This window comes from Accipiter gentilis, chromosome 32, assembly GCF_929443795.1.
Source record: "Accipiter gentilis chromosome 32, bAccGen1.1, whole genome shotgun sequence".
NCBI classification, from domain to species: domain Eukaryota; kingdom Metazoa; phylum Chordata; class Aves; order Accipitriformes; family Accipitridae; genus Astur; species Astur gentilis.
The window spans coordinates 16,827,908-16,843,852 of record NC_064911.1 but is presented as its reverse complement, the minus strand read 5'-3'; positions in this window follow the sequence as shown (position 1 = coordinate 16,843,852).

The window sequence follows — 15,945 nt, the reverse complement described above, 5'->3', positions numbered from 1 at the left end:
CCTCAGTAAGGGCTAAGCAAAATTTGGGGATTTGGTTTCTGTAGTTGATATTTGTTTAATCAGAATGTGAATTCCATAATGTCTGGAGATTTGAGTGAGGCCATGAGATGTGTTATTATGTGATATTTCTTAGTTAGGGATAATTAAAATTTCGTTCCCTTAAATGTTGATTCTACCCTGGAAGAAGACTGAGAGTGGCATATTTGTCGCATCTTCCATGTGACTATGACTACAACAAATTAATGTGGGTTACGGGTGATGTTTTTAAAAGCAATTCCTACCGATTTAGGCAACACTTCTGAAATTAGATGTTTTTAATAGGAGCTGAAAGTTTTGAAAACACTGATATAGGTGCATCTACATTAGTGTTTTATCTTGTATCAAAGTCATTATTTGAACCAAACTGCTTGGGTTTCCCATTCATCATATTTTCGTACACATCACAGCGTAGTCTCAGAGTGCACTGTCTGGATTTCCTTTGGATGCAAGTAAATCAGATGTTCTCCAGCAGCACACCTAGAGCAATTCCGTTACTCCTATCCATCAAAACCAGGCTAGAGACAGCAGTAGTAAAAACTCTCTGAAATTCTGATAATATGGATGTCAAGTCATCAGCACTAACTCGTTTGGTCTACAGATACAGTTTTATTGGTTGGCACTAATTTCCCTCATTGCCAGGTCTGAGGTAAAACAGGCGAGCAATTTCTTAATGGACCAGCCTAACTTCAAGGAAATAATAACTGTACTTTTTATATGAATACATGAAGTTACACATAAGTTTTAGTTGTTGCCATCTCCCAGTGACACAGTGGCATAATGCTAGCCATCTCTTTTCTTTCCCTTTATCAGAAATTTGTATCGTTGAATAACCAGAGAAACTTTGAAATCACTCCCCAGGCTGACCCTAGTTCCCTAACCATCTTGCATACAATTAAGCAACACTGTTTCCTTAAAAAAAAAAAAAAAAAAAGACAACAACTGTTGTTATTATTGCAGGAAGAAATTATTCTCTTTTCTCTATTCATTATTCAAACATGTTTATGTACTGGCAAAATTCCTGAAATGTTCCACGCTCATTGTGTATATGGGCATTTCTTCTGGTATTTTTTTTTATTTTCCCAATTATTACTCTGAGAGCTCCTACATTTTTTTTCTGCCTGTTTTTATGAAAATATACCTGAAGTCAGTAGTCACTACCAAAAATTAGCCTCTTTTTATTTTTAAAAATACTAGTGCTAAGTTCATCATACTGCTGAGCACAAATGTGCCGAGCACATTCCACCCTTTTGTGTAAACCTTGCATCATTCACATCTTTTCCAACAAAGCCTGGCCAACCCTGTAATATATCTTCTAGTGCAAAATCTAACCTTCTCAAACTGTAAAAGTAATAGTTTTTACTTCTTTTGTAGAATGACACCTGCAACAGTTCGTTATCCTTAAGAAAATTAACTTTTCCAAAATACCTATTTTGTTGTTATATACAAGAAGTAGTTTCACTACTTCGACCACTATTCATGCAGAACTTATAGAATTTGAAGTATTTGATAGAAAGATGATTGTAAAGGTAGTTCTGCCGACTTGACACCTTGCAGTAATATGGGCTTTTTTGAGGCTGTATTTAATCCAGTTACAATCCTTGTTGTGTTTGTCTGAGTGAAGAGGTAAACACGGAGAAATCTTTCTCAGGTTGCCTCATGTCTCAGAGAACGATGTTTTCTCCTCAATAGCTGAAAAGTAATAGCAAATTACTAGCACAGATGGGAGAATTTTTTATTAAATACCTTTTCATCAAAATATGCTGAGGCTAAGATATTAAGCTTTCAAAGCTCATGATGCTCAGCAAGGTTTCACATAGAAAGTGTCTGAGGCTCAAAGTAAAATCCCTGTGTCACTTCTCCAGAGAGAACAGAGTGAAAACACTGACCTTTTTTCAATTTGGAGGTGTACACTTCAAATCTTTTCCATTTTATGAAAACATTGAAATGTTGGTGGGTTTTGTTAAAAAAAAAAAAAAAAAAAGAGAAGGAAAAAAAAAAAAGAAACAGCAGAGCAACACTTAACTTGAAACAGTGAAAGGAAACAAAGTTTTCATTCTCTGGCCAGTTCTAATATGTAATTTACTTAGTAATGCTCTTTGATCCATGGATGACATTTCTAGCTAAGGATTAGATCATTAGACCACTTTGGATTGCTATAATTTTTCATTCTGTTGTCTAAAGTAAGCCAGCCTTTGCATAAACAATGTTTTAGGAGAAAACCAGAGCCTATAGCTGTCCAAAATAACTAGTAGAGCAAACTGAGCAACAGACTCAAAACACAAAGGATGGCTAAATTTCCTCACTCTTTCAGACCTTCAGAACTAAATAGGCATAGGGTCAGAGATAATTTCACCGTGATCATCCCATCTGTGTACAAGACCATTAATATTGATATTAAAAGAGTAACTCAAAAGATTTATATGTTTATTGTTTGTTTATAAAAGGGAAAAATGGCATTTTTTGCTAATGTGCTGCTTTTGGCTGGGATAGAGTTAATTTTCTTCACAGTAGCTGGTATGAGGCTCTGTTTTGGATTTGTGACCAAAACAGTGTTGATAACACAGGGATGTTTTTGCTCCTGCTGAGCAGGGCTTGCCCAGAGCCAAGGGCTTTTCTGCTCCTCTCCCCAACCCACCAGCGAGCAGACTGGGGGGGCACAAGGAGTTGGAGGGGACACAGCCGGGACAGCTGACCCCAACTGACCCGAGGGATATACCACACCATGGGACGTCGTGCTCAGCACATAAAGCTGGGGAAGAAGGAGGACGGGGGGACGTTGGGAGCGATGGCGTTTGTCTTCCCCAGTCCCCGTTGGGCGCGACGGAGCCCTGCTGTCCTGGAGATGGCCGAACTCCTGCCTGCCCGTGGGAAAGGGGGGAATGGATTCTGGGTTTGCTCTGCTTGCACGTGCAGCTTTTGCTTTCCCTATTAAACTGTCTTTATCTCAACCCACAAGTTTTCTTACTTTTACCCTTCCGATTCTCTCCCCCACCCTGCTAGGGGGTGAGTGAGCAAGCGGCTGCGTGGGGCTGAGCTGCCGGATGGGGTTAAACCTCGACAGCTAATGAATATACATAAAAATCACCTACAGTGGAAATTGTCAGAGTAAATAAAATTAAATAGTGATTATCTTTCAACAGATGTAACAACAGACAACTACATAAAATGCAGTTCATTGGAGAAAATGACATTTTCTTCATTGCCAAGTCACCTGCAAAACCACAATACACATTATAAAACAGTTACCATTTTTTTCTGTGAAAATGATGATAGCTATTTCTACACCAGCTGTTTGATACCTTCCTTTCTTGCAAATTGATTGAAGTAGTTTATATTTTTAAAGCCTTCACTTTCCCAAATTAACATATGTAAATACTGAACTCCATCCCCAGGTGGAATCTCTATTTATTTATTATTGTCCTTGTGGCATCCAGAGATTGACATAAAAGTGGAGATTCTACTGGATTTGGTTTTGTACCAATACATAATAAAATATGGCTCCTGCTTCAAGGGACAAAACACAACACAACACATTGGAAGAGCAGAAGTGGATAGAATAACAATAGCTATAAACACGGAATTGTATTCACTATATAATCATGTGTTGGTTAGTTAAACACATCATGATGATCCCCACACCACTAGGAAATCAGCAGTCATACATACATACATACATATGTGTGTATATATATAGACACACACATATACAGGTATATGTATATGTACATATTCCACTGGTTTTCTGGCTGGCAGCTATAATGAGGTATCATTCATAAGTGTCAACCATGAACAGAATAATGAGCAGAGACGTCACTGAGAACAGGGTTTCACGCAAAATTCGCTTTGCACGGAGGAGGTAAGATGAAGTGACGCAGGCTGACAGCATTCACCAGTACAGCAATTGTAATTGCCAGATTTAGTGGGCCGTGTAGACTAGCATTAGAAACAAAGAAATGATCATATCAGACAACAGGGTAATGGAAGCTACGTTTGGACAGACTGGAATATGAGTACCTGAGGTTAGTAGACAGCACAAGAAAAAGGAAGGTAAAGTTAAGATGTGAGCAACAGTCAATTGTTCACGTGGTTGTTATTGCTTGCTCTGAGCAACAAAATGCAAGTATGCAGAATTACTGTCCTCAAATCACCCAGGACTTCTGGAGGGGTCTATATAAACCAAGAGAGCAGGAGCTGAAGAGCTGGATGATCAAGGACAGTGATATTGTCAATAATGCCAAAAAAAAACCCCAAAAAAGAGTAAATAAGTAAATGGGTATTTTTTTTTTTTATAAAGACCATCAGTGGTTTCTTTTGGGCAATGTTAAGTTTAACTTCCTGAAGAAGCCTCCAGCAGTACACATAAAAAGTTGGTGGATGGATTAGGTAGAGAAGGGGTATATAAAACAGGAGAGTTCAGAGTTGTGGAAACAACATTGAAAAGATGATAAAGGCAGTCTCAGCGTTCTCACAGCATGCAGCAGCAGCAGATAGAAAGACTGGAGGGGAGGACTTGCATCAGATATGAAAATGAGACACACAAATTTATTCATGAGGACTTTCCTTATATTTATCAAAATCAAATCGTGGTATACAGTTGCATTAAGGCAGAAACTGCTTCTGATGTGAATAATGTGAATTCCTCTACTGTGAGATCAGAGGTAAAGGCTACCTTGTGTGTGTGTCCATGGATGCACGCCAGCACACAGGTTGTGTGCCTCCTTGGTGTTCCCACAAATGCTTTTCAAAGTTTTTATTTTTTAAGAAATTTTCCAAACTCAAATTTAAGAATTAGAATGTCTGTATTTGAATTTAGAGCTGTCTGTTTGAAAGTTATTTAGATAACTCTAATTTTATTTCATCTAATAACATTACCGACATGACCCAGGGGTAACAAAAAGTGTACAATTACTTTTAGATCTGGAAATCTTAGTTCAAAATAGAACAAGCAAAATAATTGTAATTGGTAGTTTCCTGTATTACTCAGTGTAAAAATCCTTTGCCAGTCCTATTGGTCAAAAGATACTTTACGGAAGATGCCATTTATTGCTAGGCAGATAATTCTGGGCCTTGTCAAATATTCAGGAGAGCACTCGTAAAGTCAAAAATGCACTATAGCACTCACCCACTGGGTCCCTTTTGTTCAGGGATGCACAGAGATACTCCCCTAGCAGAATATACCTAATTTAGGAGCACACAGAAACATGAAGGGCTAATGAGGTAGTAAGCTAAGGATTAATATGCTGACCCACTCCCGGTGAGATAGCCAGAGAGCCTTTGATAGCCAGGAAGTCACCTGGGAAAGCATTCCTGCTTCCCCTTGAAATGTGCTGAGACTTGGTGATGCTGAATTGCCAACTTTAAATTCAACATTTTTTTCCATGATGTGTTTCATGCCTGTATTTTTCCTCTTGAATCCTTGAGCTCCTAACTACTCTCTCAGCAATTATACTTATCTGCATATCAATCTTTTTCTATTACGCAGGGTTTCAGCTTGCACACCTCACACTGGGGGGGGTTGGCTCTGGCTGGACACCAGGTGCCCACCAAAGCTGCTCTATCAGTCCCCTCCTCAGCTGGACAGGGGAGAGAAAATATAACGAAAGGCTTGTGGGCCGAGATAAGGATGGGGAGAGATCACTCACCAATTACCGTCACAGGCAAACCAGACTCGACTCAGGGAAATTAACTTTATTTATTACCAATCAAATTAGAGTAGGATAATGAGAAATAAAACCAAATCTTAAAACAGCTTCCCCCCACCCCTTCCTCCTTCCCAGGCACAGCTTCACTCCTGATTTTCTTGACCTCGTCCCTCCACCAGCGGCACAGGGGGACGGGGAATGGGGGTTGGGGTCAGTTCCTCACCCCTTGTCTCTGCCGCTCCTTCCTCCTCAGGGACAGGACTCCTCACTCGTCCCCTGCTCCGCCGTGGGGTCCCTCCCACGGCAGACAGTCCTCCATGAACTTCTCCAACGTGGGTCCTTCCCACGGGCTGCAGTTCTTCACAAACTGCTCCAGCGTGGGTCCCTTCCCCGGGCTGCAGTCCTTCAGGCACAGCCTGCTCCAGCGTGGGTCCCCCACGGGGTCACAAGTCCTGCCAGAAAACCTGCTCCAGCATGGTGTTCCCATGGGGTCCCAGCCTCCTTCAGGCATCCCCCTGCTCCGGCATGGGGTCCTCCCCGGGCTGCAGGTGGAGATCTGCTCCCCCGTGGACCTCCCTGGGCTGCAGGGGGACAGCCTGCCTCACCGGGGTCTTCATCACGGGCTGCAGGGGAGTCTCTGCTCCGGCACCTGGAGCACCTCCTCCTCCTCCTTCTTCACCGACCTGGGGGTCTGCAGGGTTTTTCTCCCACATGTTCTCACTCCTTTCTCCCAGCTGCTGTTGTGCAGCAGTTTTTCCCCTTCTTCAATGTGTTCTCCCAGAGGCGCTACCACCATCACTAATCAGGTCATCTTGGCCAGCGGCGGGTCTGACTTGGAGCCTGCTGGTATTGGATCTGTCAGACACGGGGGAATCTTCTCACAGAAGCCACCCCTGTAGCCCCCCTGCTACCAAAACCTTGCCACGCAAACCCAATACACACTGTAACAATAATTTTCTTAGTAAAACTGAGCCAAGGTCACAGAGCTATGAGGCATCAAAATAAACCTTGGATCACAGACACCTAAATTATGGGGATGAGGATTACATCAAGGTTTTCTAGACAGCCAGAGAACAAGATTTTTGCTGAAAACAATATTTTCTTAAAAGGCAAATTTCATTTTCTGATACTTTTTGTTGTTGTTCACTCTAATTCTAACAAAAAGTCACCAACATTTTCCCCCCTTTCTCTAAACAGTAGCTTCTCCAGCTCTCAAAAGCTTCAAATTCAAAATAGGAAAAAAGTTTTTAGAAATTTAGCAAGCAGTTGCAAAAAGAAAGTCAGTGCCTTTCTGCAGCTGTAAGTTCATCCTACCTGAAATAAAACTTCTCCAAGTTCCAAACTGTTTTCTCCTCCAGTTTTTAATTTTGCTGTTGATGTGTCTTCCTCAAATCCATCACACTCTGTGTTACGAACAGATTTATGACCTTTTCAGTCTTGAATTATGATTGGTTCAGTGCTTAAGCATCATATGATGAAAAACATTCATACCTGCCCGCCCATAATCACAGATTTCTAAACAGGGTCAAGGAATTTATTGAAGACTTTCTGTTATTTTCATCATCTTCTGGACATTTCTGGTCCCGTCTAGCAAAGTTGCTCTGCTTCACTGCAATTTACTTTGCTTTATTTCAATGTTCTTCCCTAAAGTTTTGTGTTCTACTTTTCTTAAAAAAAAAAAAATTTAAAAAAAATTGCTTTAAGTTCCATGTTCTCTAGATGGAAATATTAAGTGGTGTGCACATTTGAGGAAAACAAACAAAAAGCACTTTGATAAAGCAATTTGGGGATATATAGATGGAAAAGTGCCAAAGTAGAAAGTGTTCTTCACAAAGAACTGAGAAAAAAAATATAACTGGAGGAAATATTTGCTGTTTCTTTGAATCAGTAGTAGGAAGCCAGAGAGGAGGAACAGGGGAAAAAGTTACTAACTGGACCTGTGAGTTGTGCCTTCCAGGCGATGCGAGTAAATGATCTGAAGGAGCAGTTTGTTCTCCCTTTCTGCTTCCCCCCTGTGGAGAATTACGTCTCCCGAGTAAGTGGACGGTCCCACTGACTGCTCATTCAAATATTCAAAGGAAATTTTCAGGGTGACTATGTCTTCCACAGTGTCAGGAATGAGAAGCAGTAGAAAGGTGAATGGGACTCCTGAAATAGACAGTAGATCAACAAAATCTGATTTGTGAGAGCAAGGAAGAATAATTGAACTGGTTTCCAACATTTTTCCGGGAAGGCAGTTCTTTAAAATACATAGAGTTTTGTGGTCAAATTATTTGTTCTTTGCATTAGTCATTTCTTCTAATCCTAGATTTTTTTTATCAGTCATGGGATACCATCCTATATCACAAAAGGTGGTTGAAAACAAACAGAAAAGTACATAATTAAAAGAGCTCTAGTACCTATGCCAGCTGCAATTATCCCACTTTCCTGTAAGGAGCTAGTCTCCAGTCAATTTCTGTTTCAAAACTTCTCTCTAGGATGTCTTGAGTTGTGCTATTAAAATAGTAAAAATTATGTCTCGTGTGTAGACTACATAAACTTTAGAAGTAAAAATTAAAAGATACAAATGGGGCACATGCCCGTCAGAAGACTCAAAACATTTCCAGGCTGTGACACTGAGGAGCAATTAGGAATCCCTTTCATACTGATATGTGACCACAAACTGGGACACGGTGAATTACTTTGTGCCAGTAAATCTCACAGTGCCAAATGCCCCAGTATCTTTTGGCTATCTTACAGATACGCATGAAAACTGTTTTGCATATACCCTGCATGTCTGCTCCCTTATTTAAATTGAATTCAATTCCATGAAATTGAATTACACATGAATTGCTTACTTTATAACTGCTAATTTGTAAGTTGGCTTGAGGATGGGATGAGATGGAAACTTCATCTGCAAATGTCAGAGAAGGACCAGTAGCAGAATAGAAAGAGGAAAGAATCAGAACATTATATAGGATATTTGCTTTTCAAAAATTGGCTGTTGGGAACCTTGTTTTGACCTTTTCCTTGCATCCTATCTGCAAGAAGAAAAGAACAGAAGTTTTATTCGAAGTCTTTTCCACATTGCTTTCTAATAAAAATTATTGTACCATCAGTGTGTTTCACAGATTGGCGTCAGTCAGAACATAACTAATTCATAAAAACATCTCTTGAGAGAACACATTGCTCCCATTTACTCCTGTTTTAAAGTTGTATTGCATTGGGTTTTTTTTTATTTCTTTGCATATTATTCTGGCATGGTGCGTATAGTAACGACATCTTAAAAAGTACTCTTCTGCTCTCTCAATTTTTTTTCTTGCACAAAATGCATAATCAACACTGTGTAGAACTGACTGGCTGCTTCCAGCTCTGTCAGCGGTGCGGAGAATGCGGGTGCATGTCAAACAGCTCTAACCCAACCGAAGAGTTAGTGCCTCCCTTCATCTGTGTGTTGAACTGGAGGCTGAATAATGAATATGTTGCATTTTATTGCTGTTCCAAAATGGGTTTTGTTACAGAGCTACAAAGAAATTTCAGAGAAACCATGTAACAGAGTTACAATACTTACTAAGTCCATTGATTGCTTAAGTTCCATTATGTCTACGTTGCTTAAAAATTTAAATATATCTTTAAACAGAACAATGACTCAGAGATATTATGCATTACCTTTGGTGTTCCATCTACAAATGATTTAGTGTTTGCAGGTCTTGTAAGAGGTAGCCAATGTATTTGAAGTCCCCTTGGCAAAGAAGAAAACAAAAAGCCTCAATTCAGTTACGTTATTTTTAGACAGTAGCTCAAGAAGAACGGAATTGCCTCTCCCAAAAGACTCTTATAATGTCTGTGTCCAGGTAACCCTAGCAGAGAAGATTGCATTAAGAGAGATGTAGTCATCTGAATGTTGTCTTAAAGGTCATTCCTGCCATTTACACAGTCTCATGGTACCTCAGTGTCTTCAATGATGCTATATTCCCTTATTAATGTAATTATCTAGCAAAGGGTACATTTTACCATTTAGGCACTAAGTATGAAGAAAAGGTAAAATTGTTTCAGTCTGCATTGAAAGGTAGAAGAAGCATAGGTTATCACATAGTCACCAGCCATTTCCAGCTATCCAACCTCTCTACACCTACCCACACCATACGGACTGCAATCCTTGTTGCACACCCACGTGTTCTCTTCTAAATGCAAATCTATATATAGTTGCAGGCAATTTAAGGAAGCAAATGTTTGTTAAATCGCATTTCTTTCCCTGGTTTGTCCCTGGAACTCAAGAAACTAGGTATGTACCTATGGTAGAATTAATGGAGGGAAGATATCAAATTAATTTTCAATAAGAGCTAGAGGGTTTGAGTATCTCCATTTTCAAATGCTTGACAAAGGTATTTTGAAAGAAAATTAAGGGGTTTATTTTCAGCAATATTCAGTTTTAGAAAACCAAAATTGTATTACTTATTTCCAAGCAAGCTTCGAAGACATGAGATAAGTAGAACAGTAGAATTTCCCTGTCTCTTCCTCTGCTTCATCATTTACATCAACAAGTACTTCACAGTGTAAATTGTTTGGTTAACTTAGTCACTTTTCATACAGTACACAAATTTGAGAAAAGTTCTTTTTATTTATCACTCAGAGCAGAATAAATCAGTATTACATCATTGGCATGTGACATTATTGATGGCAAACAGATTTTGCAGGAATTTATTACTTAGAATGTTTGTGTTGTTTATGAACAACAATTAAGTTTCTAATGTAAATATGCACATTTAAATTCCTAAAACAGTTCTACCTGTGTATTTTCACATGGTACTTTAAATACACCATTTCTATTGAACTTGCAAGTTTTCTATAAAAGCAACCATAGATCATAAATACTATCTTTGTAAACCTGGTTTGAAAAATCAAGCAACATTCATGAGCGCTTTCCAATATTTCACACTTATAAAAACAAAGCTATTTGCCAAACTGATGAATCTTACTTATTCCCACCTTCCAAGTTACTACTGTAGTTGAATCACTCACATTTTCTCTTCTATGGGAAAGTATTATGGGATTACAATAACAAGGGTTTGATAAGGTAACAGAGGCTTTTCCAAATACTGTGAGAACTTCCACTAGCATACTTCATTAGATTAAATTGTTTTGTACAAGACAATAATAATTTCTGGAAATCTGGTTATTTAGTATGCATAATGAGCTTTACTCTTTTTTGCCCAGTGTGCAGTCACTAAAACTTGAGGACATTTCTTGTGACTTGCTGCCCCTGGCAGTGTAAGGGACAATACAAAGCTATAAGGAGGTAAAGAGCCGACACTGTTTAACATAAAGCCAGTAAATACCAAATTCCTTTTTTTGTGTGCATTCTTAAGTAGTTTATGAGCCGAATAATCAGCTGATAGACAGCATGACTTTGTTGAAGCTAGCTCTGGCTTCTTGGTCTTACTTATTTTAGTTTGATCACGGTTAAAATGACGGCATTTGAAAATTAGGGTCTAGTATACATAGATTTATAGCTGCCTTCTAATAAATGCACAACTGGCATACAGGATTATGTGTTCTCTAAGCAACTGAGATTCATATTCACTCAGACAAGGACTGGAAAACAAGTCTGTTTAAATATGCCGCATTAAAAGCAAATGCTGCTGACAGCAATTCCTCCTGTAGCTCAGTATGTGAAATTGTAAATAGTCTGACAAGCAAATGAACTTTATGGTGAAAAAAAAATTAAATAAAAATGAAATGAAATGAAATGAAATGAAATAAAATAAAATAAAATAAAATAAAGAAATCCAAGGGAACATTTTTATGAAAGTCCTGTGAAAACAGCAGATCTCTATTCCTTCAATTCCATACAAGATTTATCTCTTTATATCTGAGCGATTTTGCAGTCACTGAAAAAAAAAAGTTGTTTAGATTATAAAACAACCAACCTTTCCAGAAGAGGATTTGTTTATTAATTGACATTTAATAATGTCCCTAGTCAGTTACAATGGACAAACTGTATTCAGTGATATCAAATTACTTCAGCTGTGATTTTTATCTCCAGATCCTCACAGATATTACAGCTCTTCTCTTTAAATCTACTTCCAATTACTAAAGTCGGAGTCTTCTATGACTGTGATATTGCATTTTTCAAACTGAGAGATGGCCATCTGACTATTATTTTGTTTAACTTGTTCAGCGTTCTGGTTTAGATAACAATAGATTTGTTTAAAGTTGCCCTGTTTCAATATGTCATCTGAAGGTGAGAAACCAACAAACTCATGGCTACACTATGACTTGGACTGAACAAGATAATGAAAGATTGTGAATTTATTTCCAGATTATTTACTCTGATATTGAAACCAGTTGCATTTTATTGACATAAAGAGTCATTACATATCGGGGGCGGGGGGTTCTCTTTGGTTGGTTTGGTTTGTTGTTGTTGGGGTTTTTTTATGAATGTTGCATAGTTGGGGTTGAGGGGGTGCAAGAATTTTTTTCTGGTTTCCCAATCACTGGTCATTTCTACCGAGATTTTGCACCCTGAATTGAGGTTTCTGTATGGAAGGGTCAGTGCACATTCCTGCATATCTAGCCTCTCCTTACTCCCAGTGGAGATCTAATCATAGTTGTCAATAGATCCTAGAGAAAAACATCCAGCTACCTACAGGTGGATACCTGACTAGGTAGTCAACCAAATGCCTCTTTGGATAAATTGAGCAGCTCAAATTATATCAGAGGCATAAAGACTGTACCCACCTGTAGACACCTATACTGATGATACCGAAATTCATCTTTCCACATCTGCAGGCGAAAGCCAGACATGAAAGAAGTCTGTGCCCAGACAAACCCTTCCTCTTCAGATTACCTGAAGATCCACAAAGTTTCTGCATGACTATGTCTAGTGATGATGCTGACTAGGATGAGTGATGATGTTGACAAGGATGATCCTTCCATTTTTAGTGGCATTTATACCATTAAACCCTACATAAGCATTTTAAAATAAAATTTCACTTATTGAATGGATCTAGAGCACATTGTTATGCCCTAATTTATTACCCTCAATAGGAAGTAAATTATTTAAAACAGTTCTCAGTGTGTCATTCACTGTTAAGCAAACTAAAAGTATTTGAACATGTGTACACCGATCAAATGAAAAAGATTTCACATCTGTCATAGTCTATGATCTTTTATTTCAAGTAAGAAATATGAATTTATTTTTACATTTTAATACATGGTAGTAATTAACTTTACAGTCTACGTAGTTCATTTCCATAGGTGTGTTTCATTTGAATGTATTCACCTTGAGATACCTTTTCAGTAAGTATTTGACTGCAAGCATTTATGTTCTAGTCCAGAAAATAATAAATAATATATATAAGAAATACAAATTTCTTTAAGTTTGTCTACTTTCAATAAACAGAATGAATGCTGTTTCTTGTTGTTGACTACTTCATGTTTGTGTATGTGTGTTGCACATGCTAATAAATTTTGTATTACATATTCATATCCTAATATAGCTTCAGATATAGGGGGATTTGATACATTGCTTTACATCACTTCTCCCTGATGACAGAGATCTTCGGGTGAAGAAAAATAAAAACAATACACTTCAGTTATGCAAATTCTGATTTCTAGACATGTTGAGCAGATTTAGGAAATTATGGATGTTGATCCCACTTGAGGATTAGGTGCTCAAATATGGTGTAACATTTTGGATTATAAACCATATGTGAAATATAGTCTATAAAAAAAATTATACTGTATCATCCTTTCTAATTATGTTTTCCCACAGATAAAAATATGACTGTGAAGATTAAATTAAGTAATTGCTCTTGGGTTGTCTCGGGTAAACCAGATAGTATTTTTGTAGTATCAACAGGAAATAAATAAGTTAGAATTTGTGTTTCACGTGTTGTGAAATGTTGTGGCTCCATAACTTATTGCTGTTAGTTTCTATATATTTATATAAAACTCCTACTGGTTTTACAAAGCCATAAATTTATGTATCAAACTTACAACAATTATCTGTACCTCCATCCAATTGTTCTCCTAAAATAAGTGCATAAGGCAGTGGGTTCTTCTGTTATTTTTTTCACACAGCTCTAACTGATATCTGGGAAGGATTTTTTATAGTCCTTGTCCAGCACTGAATTCATTCAAACATAAAGCAGTGGAAGGAGTGATTGAGCTGACATTGCCATAGCAGGGTGCATCTATCTCTTGCCACATCCAGGAGCTCTGAGTTTATTTGCCTCTGTTCTAACCATCCTACACCGATGCGAAATGTCCATCCGAGCGATTCCCTGTCATCAGGTTCTCTCCAGTCCCTTTCGTCCCAAAGATCTCCTTCTGGGAATGAGTCAATATAATTGAGGCCTCTGTGGCATACTCGGAGGTAACAGATTTGCACATGATTTTGTTATTGAATCTAGGTCTTTTAAGGTTCACTTTAATGAGAAATCCATCTTCCTACCCATAACAACAGCCACATTTGCTTAGCTCCAGCTTCTTTTTGCATCTACCAACGTATGCAGGGAGCAGAAGGTGGTGGCTTATTGCATGATATTCAGCTGGCAGAAGTCAATCATATCCTAGTAAAAATAAATGTAACTGCAGAGGGAACGACTGCTGCCACTGAGACTGAGAGGCAGAGAACGGTAGTAAAAGGAGTATTTGTTCAGCCCTGCTCTAAAAGGCCATCGATAGAAAAATCCCCTTAAAACTGTGGCTGTAGTAACAACAGCTAGACCTCACTCTTAAGAGTATGGCAGTTAGGGGTCTCAGAAACGAACTCCCAGGTGGCTGGTAACCGGAGTGTCTGTTTTTGTAAGGACAGTGACAAGCTATGTTCTGGATAGCTTGAGCCTGAGCTCCCTTCCTGGAATGTTGCTCCAAGACACCCAGAGGAGAAAGTCAACCAGACTTATAAGTGAAAATATTATTGGGACAATCAGTGTTGGATATATGAAAGAATAAGAGATGAGAAGGTACAATAACACAATCCCTTCTAATGTGAATCTCCCCAAACCTGGCGTGTCAGCATCTGCCTCCAGTCGAGTTGTCCAAATAACTCCTCAGAACGTGTTTTCCTTAAGGTTTGTTCAACATAAGATTTATTGCTCTCTTTCCTAAATTTCAGTCATGTACACATACCAAGAAACGGATAACTCCATGGATGATGATGCCACCTTCCTTTGGGTATTGAGCTGAGATTCTGGAACACAGAAACCCTAGACTCCCACTAGTTAAAACTCCAGATTTTCCAAATTATAAGGAAAAATCGACCTGCCTAATTTACAACATAGGCAAAAAGTTGCAAATGAAATGGGTTCTTCCCTTTCTCTATAGTAGCCCAAGTACTTCCTTGACATACTAAAAGAAGAACAGCAAGCATAATTTTTTTAGTTCATTGAGCAAACTGAAAAATTATTCCGTTCAGATCAACCCAAAGATAGGGTTTGCATCATCAAACCAACATAGTAAAATAAAGGAAAAAAACTCACAATTATTTCAGATAAGAGTACACATAGCTACTTTTATTTCATTAATATGCCTTCTATTCTTCATCTCATTTTTGACTAAAATCTTTTTCCATTCTTCATAGAAGAGATTGGGGACATGAGACATTTTAAATCCTTTAAAAAAACCAACACCTTACTTTGTCTGAATTCAGTTAATTTCCCCCCCCAAATAATTTTGTTTCTTTAAAATGCCTTTATTTGGTGAATAATACCAGTCCTATATCTGAAAAGAAACAAAATTATTCCATTTGTATAGTAGCATTGATGACAAAAGTTACTGGAAAAGGAGGTGAGAATAAGTAGTAAAGAAGAAGAGAAATACAAGGTGGGGTTTTTGTGTTACAACTACTTAGCTTTAAGACTGAAAGATTTCACATTTGAATTTTATAAAACCTACCGTATATATGTATGTATGTATTTATGTACGTATTACATTGTCATAGTACTCACCCAACCCATCATTAATTGGCAGACTTCTTTTGGAAACCTAAACAAAAACTAGTCTAGAGGAAAGATCGTGTTGTGATGAAGAGGGAGGTCAACAGAAAGAGGAGTGGCAGACTGCTGAACCCAAGATAACCTTGATATCACTTGTATGCCTACTTTATCAAGTACACCACGTTGTAGCAGCCAAATGAAACACAATTTTTCAAAGCAATGCCAGCTGTAAGCAAGACCTTTCAAGGCAGTGTAAGCTTCCATGCACACATCTCTCAAAACATTGTAGCCTCTAAAGCTCTTCACATATATTACAGAATTTTTGTTCTTGGTAAGGATGC